The sequence below is a fragment of the Petaurus breviceps genome, unplaced genomic scaffold (genome assembly GCF_028583685.1).
Source record: "Petaurus breviceps papuanus isolate PSGF00001 unplaced genomic scaffold, PetGlider_PUasm1.0 184, whole genome shotgun sequence".
NCBI classification, from domain to species: domain Eukaryota; kingdom Metazoa; phylum Chordata; class Mammalia; order Diprotodontia; family Petauridae; genus Petaurus; species Petaurus breviceps.
The window spans coordinates 5,340,845-5,358,855 of NW_027185793.1; the positions used below are offsets into that span (position 1 = coordinate 5,340,845).

The window sequence follows — 18,011 nt, forward strand, 5'->3', positions numbered from 1 at the left end:
GACTTTTTTTACTTTATGATTGAATGATTGAGTTACTAAGTGACTGACTGACTAAATGATTGTACTTTGTTCAAAACTATGTGACCACTTTGGGGAAAACTATGTGGCCATTTTAGTGATAAGTTGTTGAGTTATTATGTCACTGAATGCTGTATTTTAATTTTCTATGATAAGTTGTAACATTGTGAATGCTGTACCTTGATTTTTTGTGAATGTTTTGCTCTAATTTGTTATTGAATAAATAGAGTGTTTACTACACTTTGTAATCACAACCTTGAAAGCTGTTCATGCTTGGAAGCAGCCGTGCTCTGGAAAGCTGCTCATGCTTGGCTTTACAGCAAGTTTGTGATTTTCCTTATTTTGTTTTTGGCTGAAGAGAAAACTCAAGAAAAAGTGATAGAAACACATATAAAGCCAAAAAATATCCCCTGTGATAATCAATTTTGAAATATTCCACCCTCATTGACCACTAAGTAGGGTAGGGGGAGAAGGGAAAAAGTAGTTTAGGATAGAGACAGGATATGAGAGATGTTGCTATGTGATGGAATCATTTTATCTTTCTCCATAGGTAGGAAACATCCCAAAGTATTTTTGCATTAGCAAAATGAATTTTTGAATGATCAATATAGAGAATTCAGAGAAAGAAGAGAAAAGAATAGGAATTGATGCAGAGTAAACAGAACCAGAACAATGTCATGCAGGAAATCAATGAAAACAATAACAATAGCAAGCCAATTTGGGGGTAATTATAATGATGAAGAAGTTGATCCCACAGGAGAAGTTGAGAAACTACTTTTCAGAAGTGGAGATAATGAATGTGGAATAGTGCATATATTGTCAAACTCAATTGATGGTAATCAACTTGAATGAACTGGTTATGTTTTCCTTTTTAAAAAAAATATTTGTCAAAAGGGATGACTTACTGGGTAGGGGTGGGAGAAATTTATTCAGAAACTCAGCAGCATCCACATGGATAGAGGGCTGTATAAGGAGTGAGGAAAACCCGAGATCACATCCCATCTTAGACATCAACTGTGTTACTTCTGGCAATTCATTTTTATATATCTTGGCCTCAGTTTCCCATGTATAAAATGGGAATGATTAATAGAACTGTCTCAGTGTTGTTGGGATGATGAAACAATAAATATAAAATGCTTTGTAAATTACAAAACGCTATATAAATAATAACTATTATGAATGGTATATATGATAAGACAAAGTTAAAAAACAAACAAACCGGGGTGATCAGGTAGCACAGCAGGTAAGAACACTGGCCCCAGTGTTGGGATGACCTGGGGATCAAATCTGGGCTCAGACACTTAGCACCCACTCAGAAACACCTGGCCATATAACCTTGAGCAAGTTACTTAACTCCAATTGCTTAGGGGTGGCCAGGTGGCTCAGCAAGTAAGAACACCGGCCCCCATGTTGAGATAACCTGGGATCGAATCCGGGGTCTGATACTTAGCACCACACCCAGAAATAACTGGCCGTGTAACCTTGAGCAAGTTACTTAACCCCAATTGCTAAAAAATCAAAAACAAAATCAAAACAAAACAACAACAGACAAACAAAAAAACATTTTAAATAATCTTATTTTTTGCTTTTTTTTTTTTGAGGGGGAAAGGCATGGCAATAGTGGTTAAGTGATTTGCGCAAGATCTCATGACTAGTAAGTGTTAAGTGCCTGAGGCTGGATTTGAACTCGGGTCCTCCTGACTCAAGGACAAGTGCTTTATTCACTGTGCCACCTAGCCACCCCCTAATTTAAATAATCTTTAGAAAACATGCTTTCCCACCACATTTCTTGACTTTTCTCATGTTCTTTCACAATGAAATTGTTATTCCTAAATTGTCTTTATGTTGCATTTGTCATGAATATCTTATTAGTTTTCAAGCTAGAGCCAATATAGAAGTAAAGACAAATTAAATAAGTTAATAAACTATGTTGAAACTTTTATATTTGAAATTAAAAACACAGTTATTCTCTGTGCACAGCAACAGAACAGGCATTGTTTGGTAAAATAATATCAAGAAGCTTAGTGCTATATAGACATTTTTGCAGATGAAGTCTGGAATCAATGTTTAATCTGGAAAAATGTCTTCCTTGTCATTCTAATCAATTTTTGAATAAAGAAATATAGAATGCATGTCTCAAAATGTGAGCAAAAATAATATAATACTGAAAGAGAATTTAACCTTCCAGCTTCCAGTAAGGCTACACAAAAATCTATAAAAACACAACAGGAAAGATACTACTAAATATAGTGTTTCAGGGTGCATTGTATAGTAGTGAATAAGAACCATCTATAACTCTGAATATAAATAAATATTTGTTGATAACTCTAGCCTTATGAGAATGATGCTGACTTTTTTAAGGGGCAGAAGATATATGTTTGGGATCTCTAAAACTGACAATATAATATTAACATCTTAACATATCATGCTTCAGGTCTAAAAGCATTGACTCAATACCACTGAGTATAATTTTGCTCTAAAATGTAGGCATGAAAGTTTGACTGTTGACCAAGAACCTAGGGTAGTAGCAATTGCACTCCCACAAGAAGACAGTGACTAAGGGAGATGTGATTAGATTGGAGGAACTAAAATTCATTTATATTTTAAAGATGCATCATCTCTCACTATTTCTGATTTCAGCTGCATTCATAGCTAAGTAGAGCTAAAGATTTTTCATCTGGTATTATATTTAACTTTGAGATAAAATAAGTCTTCCTTTTCCTGTCAAGCCTTTATTCTGATACTTGGCCAGACTTTACCAGGCATTTTCAGTCATATAAAATAACTATTACTTCCTAGAATTTTTGTGGTTCTTTTACCTAATTTTGATATCAGAACAGTAGAGGATACTTTTCCAAGTGATATTCTAGATTTCTAGATGGGGAAGAGAACTTACATATCACCTAGTTGAAAGCTTTCATGTTACTGAAACAACAATAGCAACAACAACAAAAATCTGTTGTCTTGAAGTTTTACTTGCTAAAGGTGTGATAGTAATGGAACATAAAGATCCCCCTCTATTGGCTTGTTTTTCAAATTGATTGTGTTAAAACCCAGAGCTTGTTAATCCCACCTGTGGGATGGACTTGTTGATGTAAAAAGAAAGTCCTGAACTGGGAGGAGCTGGTGACATAGATTTGGAGAGACAAGAGAGAGGCAGAAGAACTTTTTGGAAGCAGCACCCTCATGGAGGCAGAGAGAGAGACTGAGAGGATTGCTGGGGACCACTTTGAATCGCCCTGGACTTTTGAGACCTGTCCCCAGAGCTGCCAAGGACTGAGGAGACATGGCTGTTTTGCTGGTACTTTGTCTGTCTGTTTTGATGTTGTTTTGCCAGATTTGTCTACTGGTGAAAGACAGTCCTGTTGAAGAAGTCCTAGAACCTGGCTGCTGGCTAAGAGATCCTGAGACTGTCCTGCAGACAGAGAGTCAATACTGTCCACTAGTGAAGGACAGTGCTGTTGTTGCAGGGGTCTGGGAACCTTTCTGTTGGTTCACAAGCCCTGAAGAAGGATTTTCTTGTTGTATGTTTACAGAAATCCCGGGAGAGGGTTTTGCTAATGTTTTCAGGGGTTCTAGGACTGTTCTGCAGACAGAGGATGAATTAATGAAGAGACTGGCAATGTATCTTGTGGCCTTGCTAAGCCTTGTCTCCCCAGGAACTAAGATTGCTGAGAACTTGCCCCTGTCAAGATGAAGAAAAGACCTCCATTTGGGTATTAATTGCTGTGCTTAAATTTGATGTAACTCTGGGGTAGATTTCAATTGTGATCCAGGGGTAGGGAACTTTTGACCTTTTTGTGTTCTATGGTTGAACAAATGAATGTACTACTTATGTTTGGAAACTAATCTCCATTTGAGAAGAGGGGTTTTGTGGTGGACTAAATGAAAGTACAGCCTAGGGGTGGAGTAGTATTTAGAATAGGGACTTTGTAATTGATTGAATGAATGGAAGGTCCTGGGGGTAGGATAGTACTTGGAGATTATTTAATCACCCTTAGTAAATGCTGTATTTTGAATGATGTCATATATTGACCTTCTCTGTTCTTGGTTTGTCACTGAATAAAATGGAGAGCACCTATGCTGGTATTGTGACCTTGGGAAGTTGCCTTTCCTTGGCATTACATTACAAAAGGTCATGCAAAAACTTAATAGCAGAGCCTGGACTAGAACTCAAGTCTCCTACTTCTCAGCCTAATGCTCTTAGTTCACATCTTCCTACCTATTATGACCATTACAGAAAATTACTGGAAATTTTGACTTTGTATTTCTTCTAAGACTTGACAAAGTTTGTGTGGTGCTATGACTTCACATTTTTTTTTTCACCAAAATGAAAAGAACACTCATAAATATGGTTTTAGATGAATCTCATTCTTGCTAACTGATAGTTAAAAGTAATGGAGAAAATACAGTCAGGTTCACATATGACAAGATAAATCTTTCTAGTATATACTGCAATGTTTTTGATACAAACTTTCTTATAGTTCTATTGATATCAGCATGAACATAAAGAGATTAAGATAGAATGAGATACTGACTCACTGAAAAACAATCTGAAAAAGAGAAGGGGAAGTAAAGCAAAGAAAGTCTACAGTAAAAATCTACAACCACAAGGACAATTTCCAGTGCCAAAATTAGTTATGTAATTTAGACATGGACTTGATAATGACTCCATAGAGTCATCATTTGAGAGCTATTTCCCAAAACCCATAACCTTTTTAAATGGTTTAAGTGCTGAGATGAAATACCCTTACCTGAATTTGACATTTAGAAGCACAAAAATCTAAATAACTATTTTTAATGCATTGCTTTTACTTATAGTTACAGACCCTTAGAAACACAGAAACCTGACTCCTATAATGTATGTTCTTTACAAAAGAACAGAAATTACATATTCAGGAAGGAAAGAAAAAGGACGAGAAAATGAAACATTTATTTTTCAACATTGACAGTGACTGGATTATTAAAGATCCTATAAAAACAATTTCACTATTATTAGAATCCCTTTCCCTTATACTTATTTCAACAATTGTCAGTATTTGCCATTTTCTTTTGCTTTTACAGATCTTTTTTGTCTAGTAAATAAAAATGAGACTGCATTTCTCCTTTTTTTTTTTAAAAAAAAGGCTGTCAGGAAAACAGGAATGTGTTAAATAGCATATTTAAACTTGTTTTACTTTTTAAATGTTATGACACCAATCATAAACAATTAATTTGATGACAGGCATAATTTGAAATGATGATTGTGGCCAAATTTTAGCTGAAAAACATAAGAAAAGAGTTAAAACAGAGTTAAGGTCCCCTGTATTTTTGTCTTTCTTCAACTACTAACTAGTTGTATGACCCTGGACAAGTCACTTTATCACTCTGAACATTAGTTTCCTTATCTATATAATAAGTAATTTGAACTCTATCATATTTAAGGTCCCTTCTAATTCTGAAAAAAAAAATCTATGACTTGATGATAACTTTGAGTGATAACTGAAGATGAAAGGTGTGGGAAACCCCTGAAAGTCAAAAAGGAGTTTGGAGAGGAAAATAGTGACAAATTGTTTTTATTAGTCATCCACATTGCTGGGAAATGGCAAGCTCACTTCTAAAAATATTTCCCTCAAATACTACTGGTATAGGAGATATAGTTTTCTCCTCATCTCCCACAGTAACTCATTAGTATCAACATACTTTCATTCTGGTTGTTTTGAAAGCAACAGACCTACTTATAAACATTAAGGGCAGTATATAAAGTAGATAAACAACCTACTTTATCTGGCTCAGGAAAAAATTTTTTAGAGAGTCCAAAGTTCTCCATGAATCTTTCTAGTTATCCAAAAATCACCCCTTTCTAGTCAAGGGCCCTCTTTCGTTGAATGTCCATTTTCTAAATGATATGTCAGGGAAATAGCACTAGATTTAAAGTCAGAGGACCTGGCTTTAAATCTCAGCTTTGGTATTTTATATCTGTGCTTTCTTGAGAAAGTAATTTATTATTTTGGGGTCTTGCTTTCCTTCTATAAAACCTGGATATTGGACCAAATATGCTTTATGATTTTTTTCTTTTTCTCTCAAAGTACATAATACAAACTTCTCAATGCTACTTCATCTGGTCTGGAAGAAAGCTTTCTATGAGTCTTATGCTCAATCAAGGAAGTAGCTTCTTTCTGTTTCTTTAGTTCTATTAATGGTGTGAATAAAAAAAAAGCCTTTCAGAATGACTTTTCTTGAATCTAAACTAAAGGTCTATCATGAGAATGAGTCCTAAGTTATCCCAAGTAGTCTCTATTTCAGCTAATATTTTTCTTTCATAAAGGTAATCCTTGGGATTTTATGTTCAGCTCTCTCTCTCTCTCTCTTTCTCTCTCTCTTTCTCTCTCTCTCTCACACACACACACACATTTATACACAGTAGAAAGAAGGATAAATATTTTATAAGGACAGAGTTAAACCCAGAGTTGATGATGAGACTCATCAACTATATAATCATGAGTAAGTTCTTTAAACTTTCTGAGTTTTATTTTTCTTTTATAAAATGAATATGAGGAGAAAATCCAAAGGACTCTATTTCCTTTCAGTAATTATATATGCCGATTGGTTCAAGCACACAGATTAACTAAATAAACTAATTAACCCAGGAAAATGGGTTTTTAGTTTAGTGAATGATCTGATAGACTAGTACAATATTTACCAGAGTAGAGGTTGACAAAAAGTTCCATTTTCAATGCAAATAAACACTTTTTTTTCATTTTTAACAATATTTCTCAACAATTTTGGACTGGATGGATTTTGGTGAATCATCTTTTTGGGTAAAACTTGTGTCAACTTTCAGAGTATTGCTAATCACTGTATCCATTTGTTTGCTTGCAGAGTATTAGTGAGAGGGCAGAGTATCACAGTAGTAAGAGCCCTATATTTGGTGTGCATCATACTTAAGTTTAAATCCTGCTTCTCTTTCAATTACAGGCTTTGCAATTGTAATTTTCTAGTATAGACCTTAATTCCTAATCTGTAAAATGAAGAGATTGGATTAGATCACCTCTATGGTTTTCTTCTACCTGATATTATATTATTATTAAGATACAACCTAAAGTATAGTTTGTTATAAGATAGTTTAAGGGAAGTATAATATTCTGCATGTTAGGAATTAAGTGAGTTGTTCAATTTATTTATGAGTTAAAAATCTATAACCTAGCTAGGTATTCAGGGTCATCTTGTGTTTTACCTTTGATATGAGTGAAAAACATAATTGTTTGCCTAAAGTGACCCCATTATTTGTGAAGAGTCTATTAATTTTCACAAGGAGAAAATTGCTTGCTTAGTTTGTGTGGGTATGGAAAATAGTGTAAACACATTTTGAAAAGAAAGAATTGAATGTTTTAACAGAGGCCCAATTTAGATGAGACCTGAAGATGGGACCCCTCACTTCTTGCTGACATTTTAGGTGATGATCATTTATATTAAAATGAAGTAATGGTTTTCAAATATGAACCATACTATAACTAGCACTATTGCTCATTATAATCTCTAAATGATATTTTTTTCAGTAAATAACACTCACCTGCATTTTACATCATTTAACATAAGTGCTGTACTAGAGAAATGCTGTAAGCTTAAGTACAATCTCAAGATTGTCAGGAGGACTGATTAATTTTGTACTCATTCCTGTTTTCTCAACAATCTTTGTCTTCAGCTTGGATAAATGCAGTGTCACTCTAGGTTCGCTTGGCAATCTCCAGATTGTCAGAAGAATGGATTAGGTGCCATTTTCTCTTCTTGTTACAATCTTTGTCATGAGTTCTCACAGACCTTTTAATGCTTGATATGTTCTCATTCTCATTACATATTCTCATTCCCATAACAAAGATTATAACGTAAAAGGAAAATGTCATAAAATTAATCCATTCTCATAACAGTCTGTAATGAGAACAGAAAATTGAAGAAAATTAATCCATTCTTATAACAATCTGAAGATTGTAATGAGAACAGAAAATGGCATGAAATATATCCTTCTTGTGACAATCTTAAAATTGTAACAGGCCAGGAAGCGATGCAAGATTAACTAGCCCTGGGGACAAAGGCTCTAGCTAGAACTGAAAATCATACCAAGAGTAATCCCTTTGTGTTTATGAGAGACAAAGCCAAAAATTTTAATGTCTCTGTCTTATTGATGTGTCATATTAAAATCATTAACTATTTTAAAGTGCCTTTAAAAATCTACAGACTGACACTTCCATAAAGACTGGAAATTCATGCAATATGGCTCTTCACTTTCAACTAGACCTTGAGGTCAGAAACGATTCAGTGGGAAGGATAGTGGGAAAAATGAGGGGCCTTTATAAATTAATGAATATTATATTAATTTAAAATAATGTCTATAACTTGAAAAGCATCATATAAGCATTTCATAGTGCATTGAATTTAAGACAGGATTAAACATCATATCTGATTCAATGATTCTGTTCTATTTGAAATGAGCCCAGTTATATTGTACACTATATATGCCTTAACACACTAAGGTTATTTCCTATAGTGGGGATGAAAAGAAATGAGCAAATTAATGAATTATCAATAATTTAAACTCATTTTTTAACTTTTAGTTTACTTTGTTTTTTTGTGACCATTCATTAATGAAATTATCACACTTATGTTTTAGTTTTATGTTTCTTCTTATTAAAAGCTTTCATTCTTACTTGAAGGTAGCATGCTAATAGTGAAAGAGTCAGCTGTGAGCTTAGAGGATGAAGGGTAACAAAAACCCAAATATCTGATACAATCTATATGACTTTAGGCAAGTCACTTGTCCTCTGTGCATCTCAGTTTCTGCATTTGCAAAATGTGAGTATTCAATTATATGGCCTCAAGTATTCATTTTAGCTCTCAATTTGTTATAATAACTTTAATGTTGAAAAAAAAAACACTGATCTTCCAGGAATTGAACATAGCCATGTTTTTAATCTTTGTAGTATAAAGTACAAGAAGTACCATTTTGCTTTAGATCCAGATTCTGAGTCAGGAACACATTGGGTCAAGTCCTGCTTCTGACATAATCCATCATGTGAACCTAGGTAGTCACTTTTCTTCTCATTGTACATCTCTAAGAATATAAATTGCTGGCTGAGTGCTGATCTTCAACGTTAGAGACAGTTTCTGGATTTTGAGAAGAATGAAAGACCTGAGAGACAGTTTCTGGGTAACTGACAAATTTTTTTTTCTTAATTAGACTAGCTAATAATCAATAAATTCGTGATCATTGGTTTCTCTCGGTAACCAAAGATGCCTAATGGAGATATTTAATAGCTTATTTTTTTGAAAGGGAATGCCCCTGACAGGAGAAATCAACCCTGATTGGTGAACATTTAAATGAGGAGGTGGACTAAATGTCTCCAACTCCTGCTGAGAATGTGTCTGGATCAGCAGCCTCAAGATATCTGGATAGAGGAATACATCTTCACCCAGATCACTTCAGTTTATTTTCTCCTTCATGACTTGACTCGAACTAAACACTGGTAATCGGTACAAGGACATAGGTTTATCTTCTCCTGGCAAGAATTTATCTAGATTAGATTCTGTTTGCACTTCAAACAGAAGGTCTCCTAGTTGGGTATGGTCCTGCCTTAGATGGAGCACATACCCTGAGGATTAGGGCAATCTAATCTATAAGCCATGCACTTCAGAGACTGACTGACTGATTTACAAAGGCTGGTCCCTGAAGGAGGAAATAAAAAGCCTGAATCAGAACTGAAAACTGGTTATTAACATAATAGGAAAAATAATTTCCTTCAATCTGCTTATACCAATGTAATCAGAGGTCTGGTTACTGTGATGGTAATGGGGATTTGAAGATCTTCCCTGCCCCTTCTAATGGCAAGCAAACAAGTACTTAGCACCTTGTTTCAAGTTGAGCTTTCTGCCTGATTATATCAAGCCTTTGTTAAAAAACAGAATTTATGAATCCCACAGTGGGAGGAACTTGCTGATGCACCAGGAAGGGATGGATCAGGGAGGAGCTAATGTCTGGGATAAAAAGCTGAGCACAAGCTGAGAGGCAGCCAGAATTGCTGGAAGCAAGCAGTGTGGAGTCTGAAGAGCTACTGTGAGTGGGAGAGGGGCATTCTTGCTTGAGGTAGTCTGTTTTGTTTTGAAGGCCTGACAGAGGAAAGGTTTAGGAAGGCTTGGGAATGTGGGTGTTCGCTGCATTGGTTATGTGTACCAACTTCATGGTTACTGTAATTAATTTGGCTTTCAGGTTTTGGGACTCAGTTTTCTAGTATTTGAATAAATAAATAAATTTGAATAAATAAACCAATAAATTGGTTCTGTCTTCCATTTGGAGAGCCTGTTACATTTTGTGATTCACAAGTAAACCAGCATATGCATAGTCACCATGGCCGCTGTGAATATTGCTTTGGTGTTACAGTTACACATGCAAATTTATGCATACATATATACATAAACACACATACATACATACACACATACATAATACACGAATATTTGTGTATGTATGCACATATAAAACAGTGATTTCATCAGTGTGTTCAATATCCATTCTCCTTCCACCTATGAAACTCACAATTCTTTATGACTAGTAGGTCTTTTAAATTGTCAGAGCCAAACATTTTATTACTCTGTTATAAGTCTGATGATAGTTCCTTTTGAATAGAGCTAGATTAGCTCTCTTAGACCTCAGTCCAAGGGGTAGATGTGTGTGTGCTTTATATTGATGTTATATAGATAGATAGATAGATAGATAGATAGATAGATAGATAGATAGATAGATAGATAGATAGATAGAAAATAGATATAGATATATATGGATATATATTACATATATGGAAAGAGACATATGAATATGTATACACACATATACATAGTCAATAATATATATATATGCAATACACATATATGCGTTTACACGTGTGTGTGTGTGTGTGTGTGTGTGTGTGTGTGTGTACATTTTCTTGATCAAGGGTAACTTAAAAGGATTAGCCTAGTGGTTTTGAAAGAGTCACTTGAGACAGCCTGCAAATAATATATTTTTTTCAGTCATAAGTTTAAAAGATCTCTTAAGTGATGCTATTTTATTAAATATATTGATTTTGTTAAAAATTTCCCAATTATGTGTGAAAATTTTTTGTAATATTTATTTTTAAAAAGTTTAAATTTAAGTTCTTTCCCTCCTTCCCTCCCATCCCTTCCCTGACTCGTGAGAAGGCAACCCATATGATATCAATTATACATGTGAAGGCATCCAAACATGTTTCCATAATAGTCATGTTGCCAAAGAAAATCCAAGAAAATAAATCCAAGAAAAATAAGGGAATGAAAAGTACGATTCAATCTGCACTCAGATTTTATAAATTCTCTCTCTCTCTCTCCCTCTCCTCCCCTTTCTCCCTCTCCCCCAATAGCTTTTTGCAATCATAGGCCTTTTGGAATTGTATTGGATTGTTGTCTTGATCAGAGTAATATTTCACAGTTGTTTGTTCTTATAATATTTCTTTTACTGTGTACAGTGTTCTCATGGTTTCATACATTTCACTTTGCATCAGATCATATAAACCTTCCCAAGTTTTTTTTCTGAAACCATTTGCTTGTCATTTCTTACAGCACAAATTGAATTCCATCACAATCATATATGACAACTTGTTCCGTCATTCACTAATTAATGGGCGTCTTGCCAGTTTAAAATTATTTAACACAACAAAAAGAACTGGTAGAAGTATATTTATACAAATAAGTTCTTTAACATTTTCCTTGATCTCATGTGTACCTAACAGTGGAATTGTGCAGTTTTATAGCCCTTTGGGCTTAGTTCAGAATTGTTCTCTAGAATGGCTGGATCAGTTAACAGTTTTACAAATAAATCATTAGTGTCCCAATTTTTACACATCCCCTTGAGCATCCCTCATTTTCCTCATTTTTCATATTAACCAATTTGATAGGTATGAGGTGGTATCTCTGAGTGGTTTTAACTTGCATTTCTCTAGTGAGCATTGAAAAAAGCATTTTTTTAATGTGACTATTGCCAACTTTGATTTTATCTTCTGAAAATTACTAATTCACATAAGTTGATGATTTATCAATTAGGGAATGGCTTGTAATCATATATATATATATATATATATATATATTTTTTTTTTTTTTTTTTACTCAATTCCCTGTATCTTAGTGAAATGAGAACTTAAGGGGGTAGAGTCAAGATGGCAGAGTACAAACAGGACTTCTTCATGGCTCTGGCTTCCACCTCCTCCAATTCATGTAAAAAATGATTCTAGGGAGGCGGGGATGGCAGCGGCATCGGCTCCGGGGCAGAAGTGGAGCCCTGGGGCGGATCCGCGGAAGCCCTGTACTTCTGCGGGAGCATCCAAGGCAGGAGGCAGGACTGGTCCCTCTAAGGACACATCGTGTAGAGACTGTGACGCTTTGGGGTCGTGCTCACCGAGCATGTGGCGGCCACCGAGCTGGGCGGGGAAGAGGCAGCAGGGGGTGACAGACTCATTCATGAGCGAGACCTGGCTTTTTTGCAGCAGGCAGATGTGGTGGTGGCTGAAGTGACCCAGCCTTCCTTCGGTGTTGGCTATGAGCTGAGCAGAGCTGTGGCCCTCAACAAGAGAATTCTCTGCCTGTTTCACCCTCAGTCTGGCCGAGTGCTCTCAGCCATGATCTGTGGTGCAGCTGATGGGACACAATTCCAGGTGTGGGACTATGAGGAGAATGAAGTGGAGACACTGCTGGACTGGTACTTTGAGACCGATCCTCCTGAGCCTGGAGCTGCCTCCCCCTCTCCAACTCTGACTTCTTGATCTAACCTTGATATCTAAATTTCTACTCCAAAACCTGCTTGATTCCACTTCTTCCATATGCTATTCTTGGCCCCTATCCCCAATCCTAAATTAAAAGGTGTGTTCAAGTTGAAAAAAAAAAAAGAATAAAAATGACTCGACACACTTTGGATCTGCAGAACCCACAAAATGACAAAGAGAAACTAACCTCCTGCTGAACACAGCCCAGCAGGCTGGCAGGAGGTGGACAGCACAGCACTCTGGGAGATGAGCCCAGCTGCACCCAAGTCAAAGGTTTTAGCTTCAGGGGGTCCTGACCAGCCTCTGGCTGGAGGGACTTCAGATCACCAGCAACTGTGGTGGATTCCAGAATCATCAACCCATAGATGCCAAAGACAAAGTGAGATTTCAATGTAGACTTTGTAAGAACAGGGAGTTCTAGAGTGTGATCCAGGCTTTGCCCCCAGGGTGAAAAGCAGCTGAGGCTCTGTGGCCATGCTATTTCAGTGCTCCTGGCCTGAAGAATGTAGGAGGACCAGGTGACCAGTCTGAGGGGTAATTGCTCTTGCTCTAACCTGCTTGGGTCTGGATTGCTGTCTAGGGGTCCTGGAGTACATGACCAGTTTGCATGAGCATGTTGAGGCTTCAGAGAGGGTACCCAACTAACAGGTCCAGCAGCTGTAAAAATCCCAGAGATCTGGGACAAAGCTACCCTTTCTGGTATCTGAGTTCTACTGTGACAAAAGGCTCAAAAGTCTAGTAACTGCATGGCAAGATGAGCAAGAGAAGAAAGCAAAGCAAGGAGAGAAAACCGACATTAGACTCTAATATTTGGGACAAAAAGGACCAAAGAATGCAACAGGAGGAAGACAACAAAGTCAGATCTCCTGCATCAAAAGCTTCCAAGAAACATATGAGCTGATTATAGGCCATAGAGGAGCTTAAGAAGAGTTTGGAAACCAAATAAGAGAAGTGGAGGAAAAATTTGGAAGATAAATGAGAACAATGCAAGAAAATTATGAATGAGAGTCAACAACCTGACTGAAGAAAATAATACCTTAAAATAGACTAACTCAGCTCGCAAAAGAGGCTCAAAAAGGCAATGAGAAGAAGAATGCCTTAAGAAGCCTAATTTGCCAGATGAAAAAGAATCTCAAGAGCTCACAGAAGAGAATCATTCGTTCAGAATTAGATTGGAGCAAATGGAAGTTATGGACTTTATGAGAAATCAAGATATTATTAAACAGATCCAAACAAATAAAAAAATAAAAGGCAATGTGAAATGTCTCATTGGAAAAACCACTGACCTGTAAAATAGATCTAGGGAAGATAATTTACAAATTATTGGTCTACCTGAAAGCTATGATCAAAAAGAACTTAGAAATCATCTTTCAAGAAATTCTCAAGGAAAATTTCCCTGATGTTTTAGAACCACAGGGCAAAATAGAGGTTGAAAGAAACTGATCACTTACTGAAAAAGATAAAACAAACAAACTCCTAGGAATATTATAGCCCAGTTCTGGAATTCCCATATCAAGGAGAAACTATTACAAGCAGCCAGGAAGTAAGAATTAGAATATTTTGGAAACACAGGATCTAGCATCTTCTACACTGAGGAATCTAAGGGTTTGGAATATGATATTCTGGAGGTTAAAGGAGCTGGGATTAAAACCAAGAATCACATACCCAGCAAAACTGAGTATCATGTTTCAGGGAAAATATGGTCATTCAGTGGAATAGAGAACTTTCAAGCATTCTTGATGAAAGAACTAGAGCTGAATAGAACATGTGACATTCACATACAAGAAGCAAGAGAAGCATGAGAAGGAAAACCATAAGGAACTTATCAAAGTTCAACTATTTATATTCCTACATGGAAAAACAATAATTGTAATTTATGAAACTTTTTTCAGCATGAGAATAGTTGAAGGTAAGAGAAATGTGTGCATATATATACATACATACATTTATATGTCTATATATAAGGGTATATGGTTGTATGAATACATATATGAGTGTGTTTATATTATGTGTACAGTTATACATAGAGAGAGGGCACAGGATCAATTGAATAGGAAGGGATCATACTTCAATGGCGAAATTAAGAGGTGAGAGAGGAATATAATGAGAGGAGATGGGGAGAGACCGAATGGAGTATATTATCTCATATAGAAAAGGCAAGGGAAAACTGTTACAATGGAGGGGAAGAACAGCAAGGCAAAAGGGAAGGAGTCAACCTTATTCTCCTTGAATTTGGCTTAGGGAGGGAATGACATGCACACTAAATAGGGTATTTCACCCTCCAGGAGAGTAGGGGGGAAGGGGATGAGAGGGGGGATAATGGAAGGGAGGGCAGGCTGGGAGAAGGGCAGTTGGAAGAGCTCACTTTTGAAATGGCAGGATCAAAGTAGAGAATAGAACAAGTGGGGGTGGGATATAATGGAGCGAAATATAGTCATTCTTTCACAATACATCCACTATGTAAATGTTTTGCTTAGCTACACATAAAACCTATATTGAATTGCTTATCTTCCCAGTAAGGGTGGTGACAAGGAAGGAAGGGAAAGAATCTAGAATTGAAAGTTTTAAAATGTTTAATTATATATATATATACATATATATATATATATATGTATGTATGTATATTATGCTATTATTACTGTTACTTTATGTGCAACTGGGAAATAAGAAAAACAGGCCCTATGGCATAGAGATCAACCTTGACCTACTGGAAAGTTGGAGGGAAGATGGGGGAAATTATGGGAGAGAGTAGATTGGGGGAAGGAATATTCAGTGGAAACACTATTTTTGGGTGGTGAGTAGGGGAAAATGGGGAAAAATTTGTAACTCAAAATCATGTGGAAATGAATGATGAAAACTAAAAAATAAAAAAGAAAGAAAAAAAGAGAACTTAATCAGAGAAACTTGCTGTAAAATTTCCCACACTATCTTGTTTTCTCTCTAATTTTTACTGCTTCAATTTTGCTTGTGAAAAACCTTTTTAATTTCATTTAATAAAAATTCTCCATTTCATTTCTTGTGATCCTCTCTATCTGTTGTTTAATCATAAAATCTTCCCTTATTCATATGTGACATTTACATTTTTTCCATGATCCCCTACTTTACTTATGATGTTACCTTTTATGTCTAAATAATTTATTCATTTTTAACTATCTTGGTAAACTGTGTGTCTATGTTCAGTTTTTTCCAATTTTTTTTTCAGTATCCCCAGTAATTTTTTGTCAAATAATGAGTCCCCCCCAAATTGTGGATTTATCAGTTTATCAAGCACTAGATTATTATAGCTATTTTCTACTCAATACTGTGTACCTAATTTATTCTGCAGATCATTGTTTTACTTCTTAGCCAGAACAAAATTGGTTTCATGATTACAAATTTGCAATGTAGTTTATAAAATCATACTTTAGCAGTATATCTTTCTTTCTTCATTTTTTTACATTGATTTCCTTCATATTCTTCACTGTTATTCTTCCAGATGAATTTTGTTATATGTTTTTCTGGATCTATAAAATATTTCTTTTATATTTTGATATGGAACTGAATAAATTAATTTATGTAGAATTGTAACCTTTTTATAGTGGTTTGGCTTGCATAAACAATTAATATTTCTCCACTTTTTTATATCTGATTTTATTTGTGTGAATAGTATTTTGTACTTTTAGTCATATAGTCCTTGGTTTTGTCTTGTCAAATTTATTCCCAGCATTTTATATTGTCTGCTGTTATTTTAATTGACACTAATTTTTCTATCTTTTTTTTCTGAAGGGTTTTGTATTTCTAAGTGCTGATGATCTATGTGGGTTTATTTTATATCCTAAAACTTAAAGCTGTTAATTGTTTGTGCTAGGTTTTAAGATTTCCTAGAATGCTTTAAGTATCCTATCATATCATCTGCAAAGAATGGTATTTTGCTTTTCTCAGTACCTCAGTTTTATTCCTCCAATTTCTTTTCCTTTTCCTGTTGCTATAGACAGCATGTTTAATACAGTATTGAATAATAATGGTGATATTGCACATCCTAGGTTTACCCCAATCTTATTTTGCACACTTAAAATTTATTTTTATTAGAAATAATGCTTGTAGGGGTGGCTAGGTGGCACAGTGAATAGAGCAATGGCCCTGGAGTCAGGAGGACCTGAGTTCAAATCTGGGCTCAGACACTTAACACAAAAAATAGCCATGTGACCTTGGGCAAGTCACTTATTCCCAATTGCCCTCCAAAAAGCAAAAAAAAAAAAAAAAGAGAAAGAAATAATGCTTGCTCTTGCCATTGGTGTACATATATTGATTTAGTGATATAGTGATATTACATCATTGTCTATTGTGTCTTCTAGCAATATATAATTTCCCTTCTTTTCTCTTTTATTTAGATCCACTTTTGCTTTCAATTAGTCTGAGATCATGGTTACTGTTTTATTAACTTTAGCTGAAGCATATTAGATTCTGCTCTAGACCTATATTTTCACTTTATGTGTGTGTCACTCTGTTCAAATTGTTTCTTGTCAACAATACATAGTTGGTTTCAATACATTGATTCTGATTTCTAATCCATTTAGTTATCCACTGTAACAACAATGCAATATTCACAATGCCTACGATGACTTATAACTATGCTGGTATAGTTGTGAATCACAAAATGTAACAGTCTCTCCACATGGGGGACAAAGACTAAGCATTTATTTGAATACCAGAAAGCTGAGTCCCAAAACCAAAAAGTCAAAGTCATTATAGTAGCTATTAAGTTGGTGCACATAGTTAATGCATTGAACACCCACATTCTCAAGCCTTTAAAACAAAGCAGGCTCCCTCAGGCAAAAATTTTTATCTCATAACTCAAGATAGCTCCTCAGTAGCTGCTTCAGGTCACCATCTGGCCCTTACTCAGATCTGGCTCCTCCCTGCCCTACAGCAACTTCATACCCCTGGGGGATTCACAAGCTCTGGGTCCCAATATTTGACACAATTATGAGCTTAAAACCAAGCCTCAAGCACCTGCTAGCCTGCCAACACAAGCAGCATGGGAGATCTTCAAATCCCATTACCATTACATCCACTTTCATTGTATGGGTGTGTTTTTCCTATTCCTATTCCCAGTTACGAAGATTACCTGTGTGTTTTGCATTTCCATCCTTCCTATTCTCTCTTCTCTCTCTCTCTCTCTCTCTCTCTCTCTCTCTCTCTCTCTCTCTCTCT

General features: G+C 35.7%; 2 pseudogenes; one reads left to right on the forward strand and one right to left on the reverse strand.

Moving 5' to 3' along the window:
* Positions 1-12,950, forward strand: part of LOC138161198 (5-hydroxymethyl-dUMP N-hydrolase pseudogene) — a 31,926-nt pseudogene extending 18,976 nt beyond the window's left edge.
* Positions 1-18,011, reverse strand: part of LOC138161312 (THO complex subunit 7 homolog pseudogene) — a 203,643-nt pseudogene that overhangs the window by 117,230 nt on the left and 68,402 nt on the right.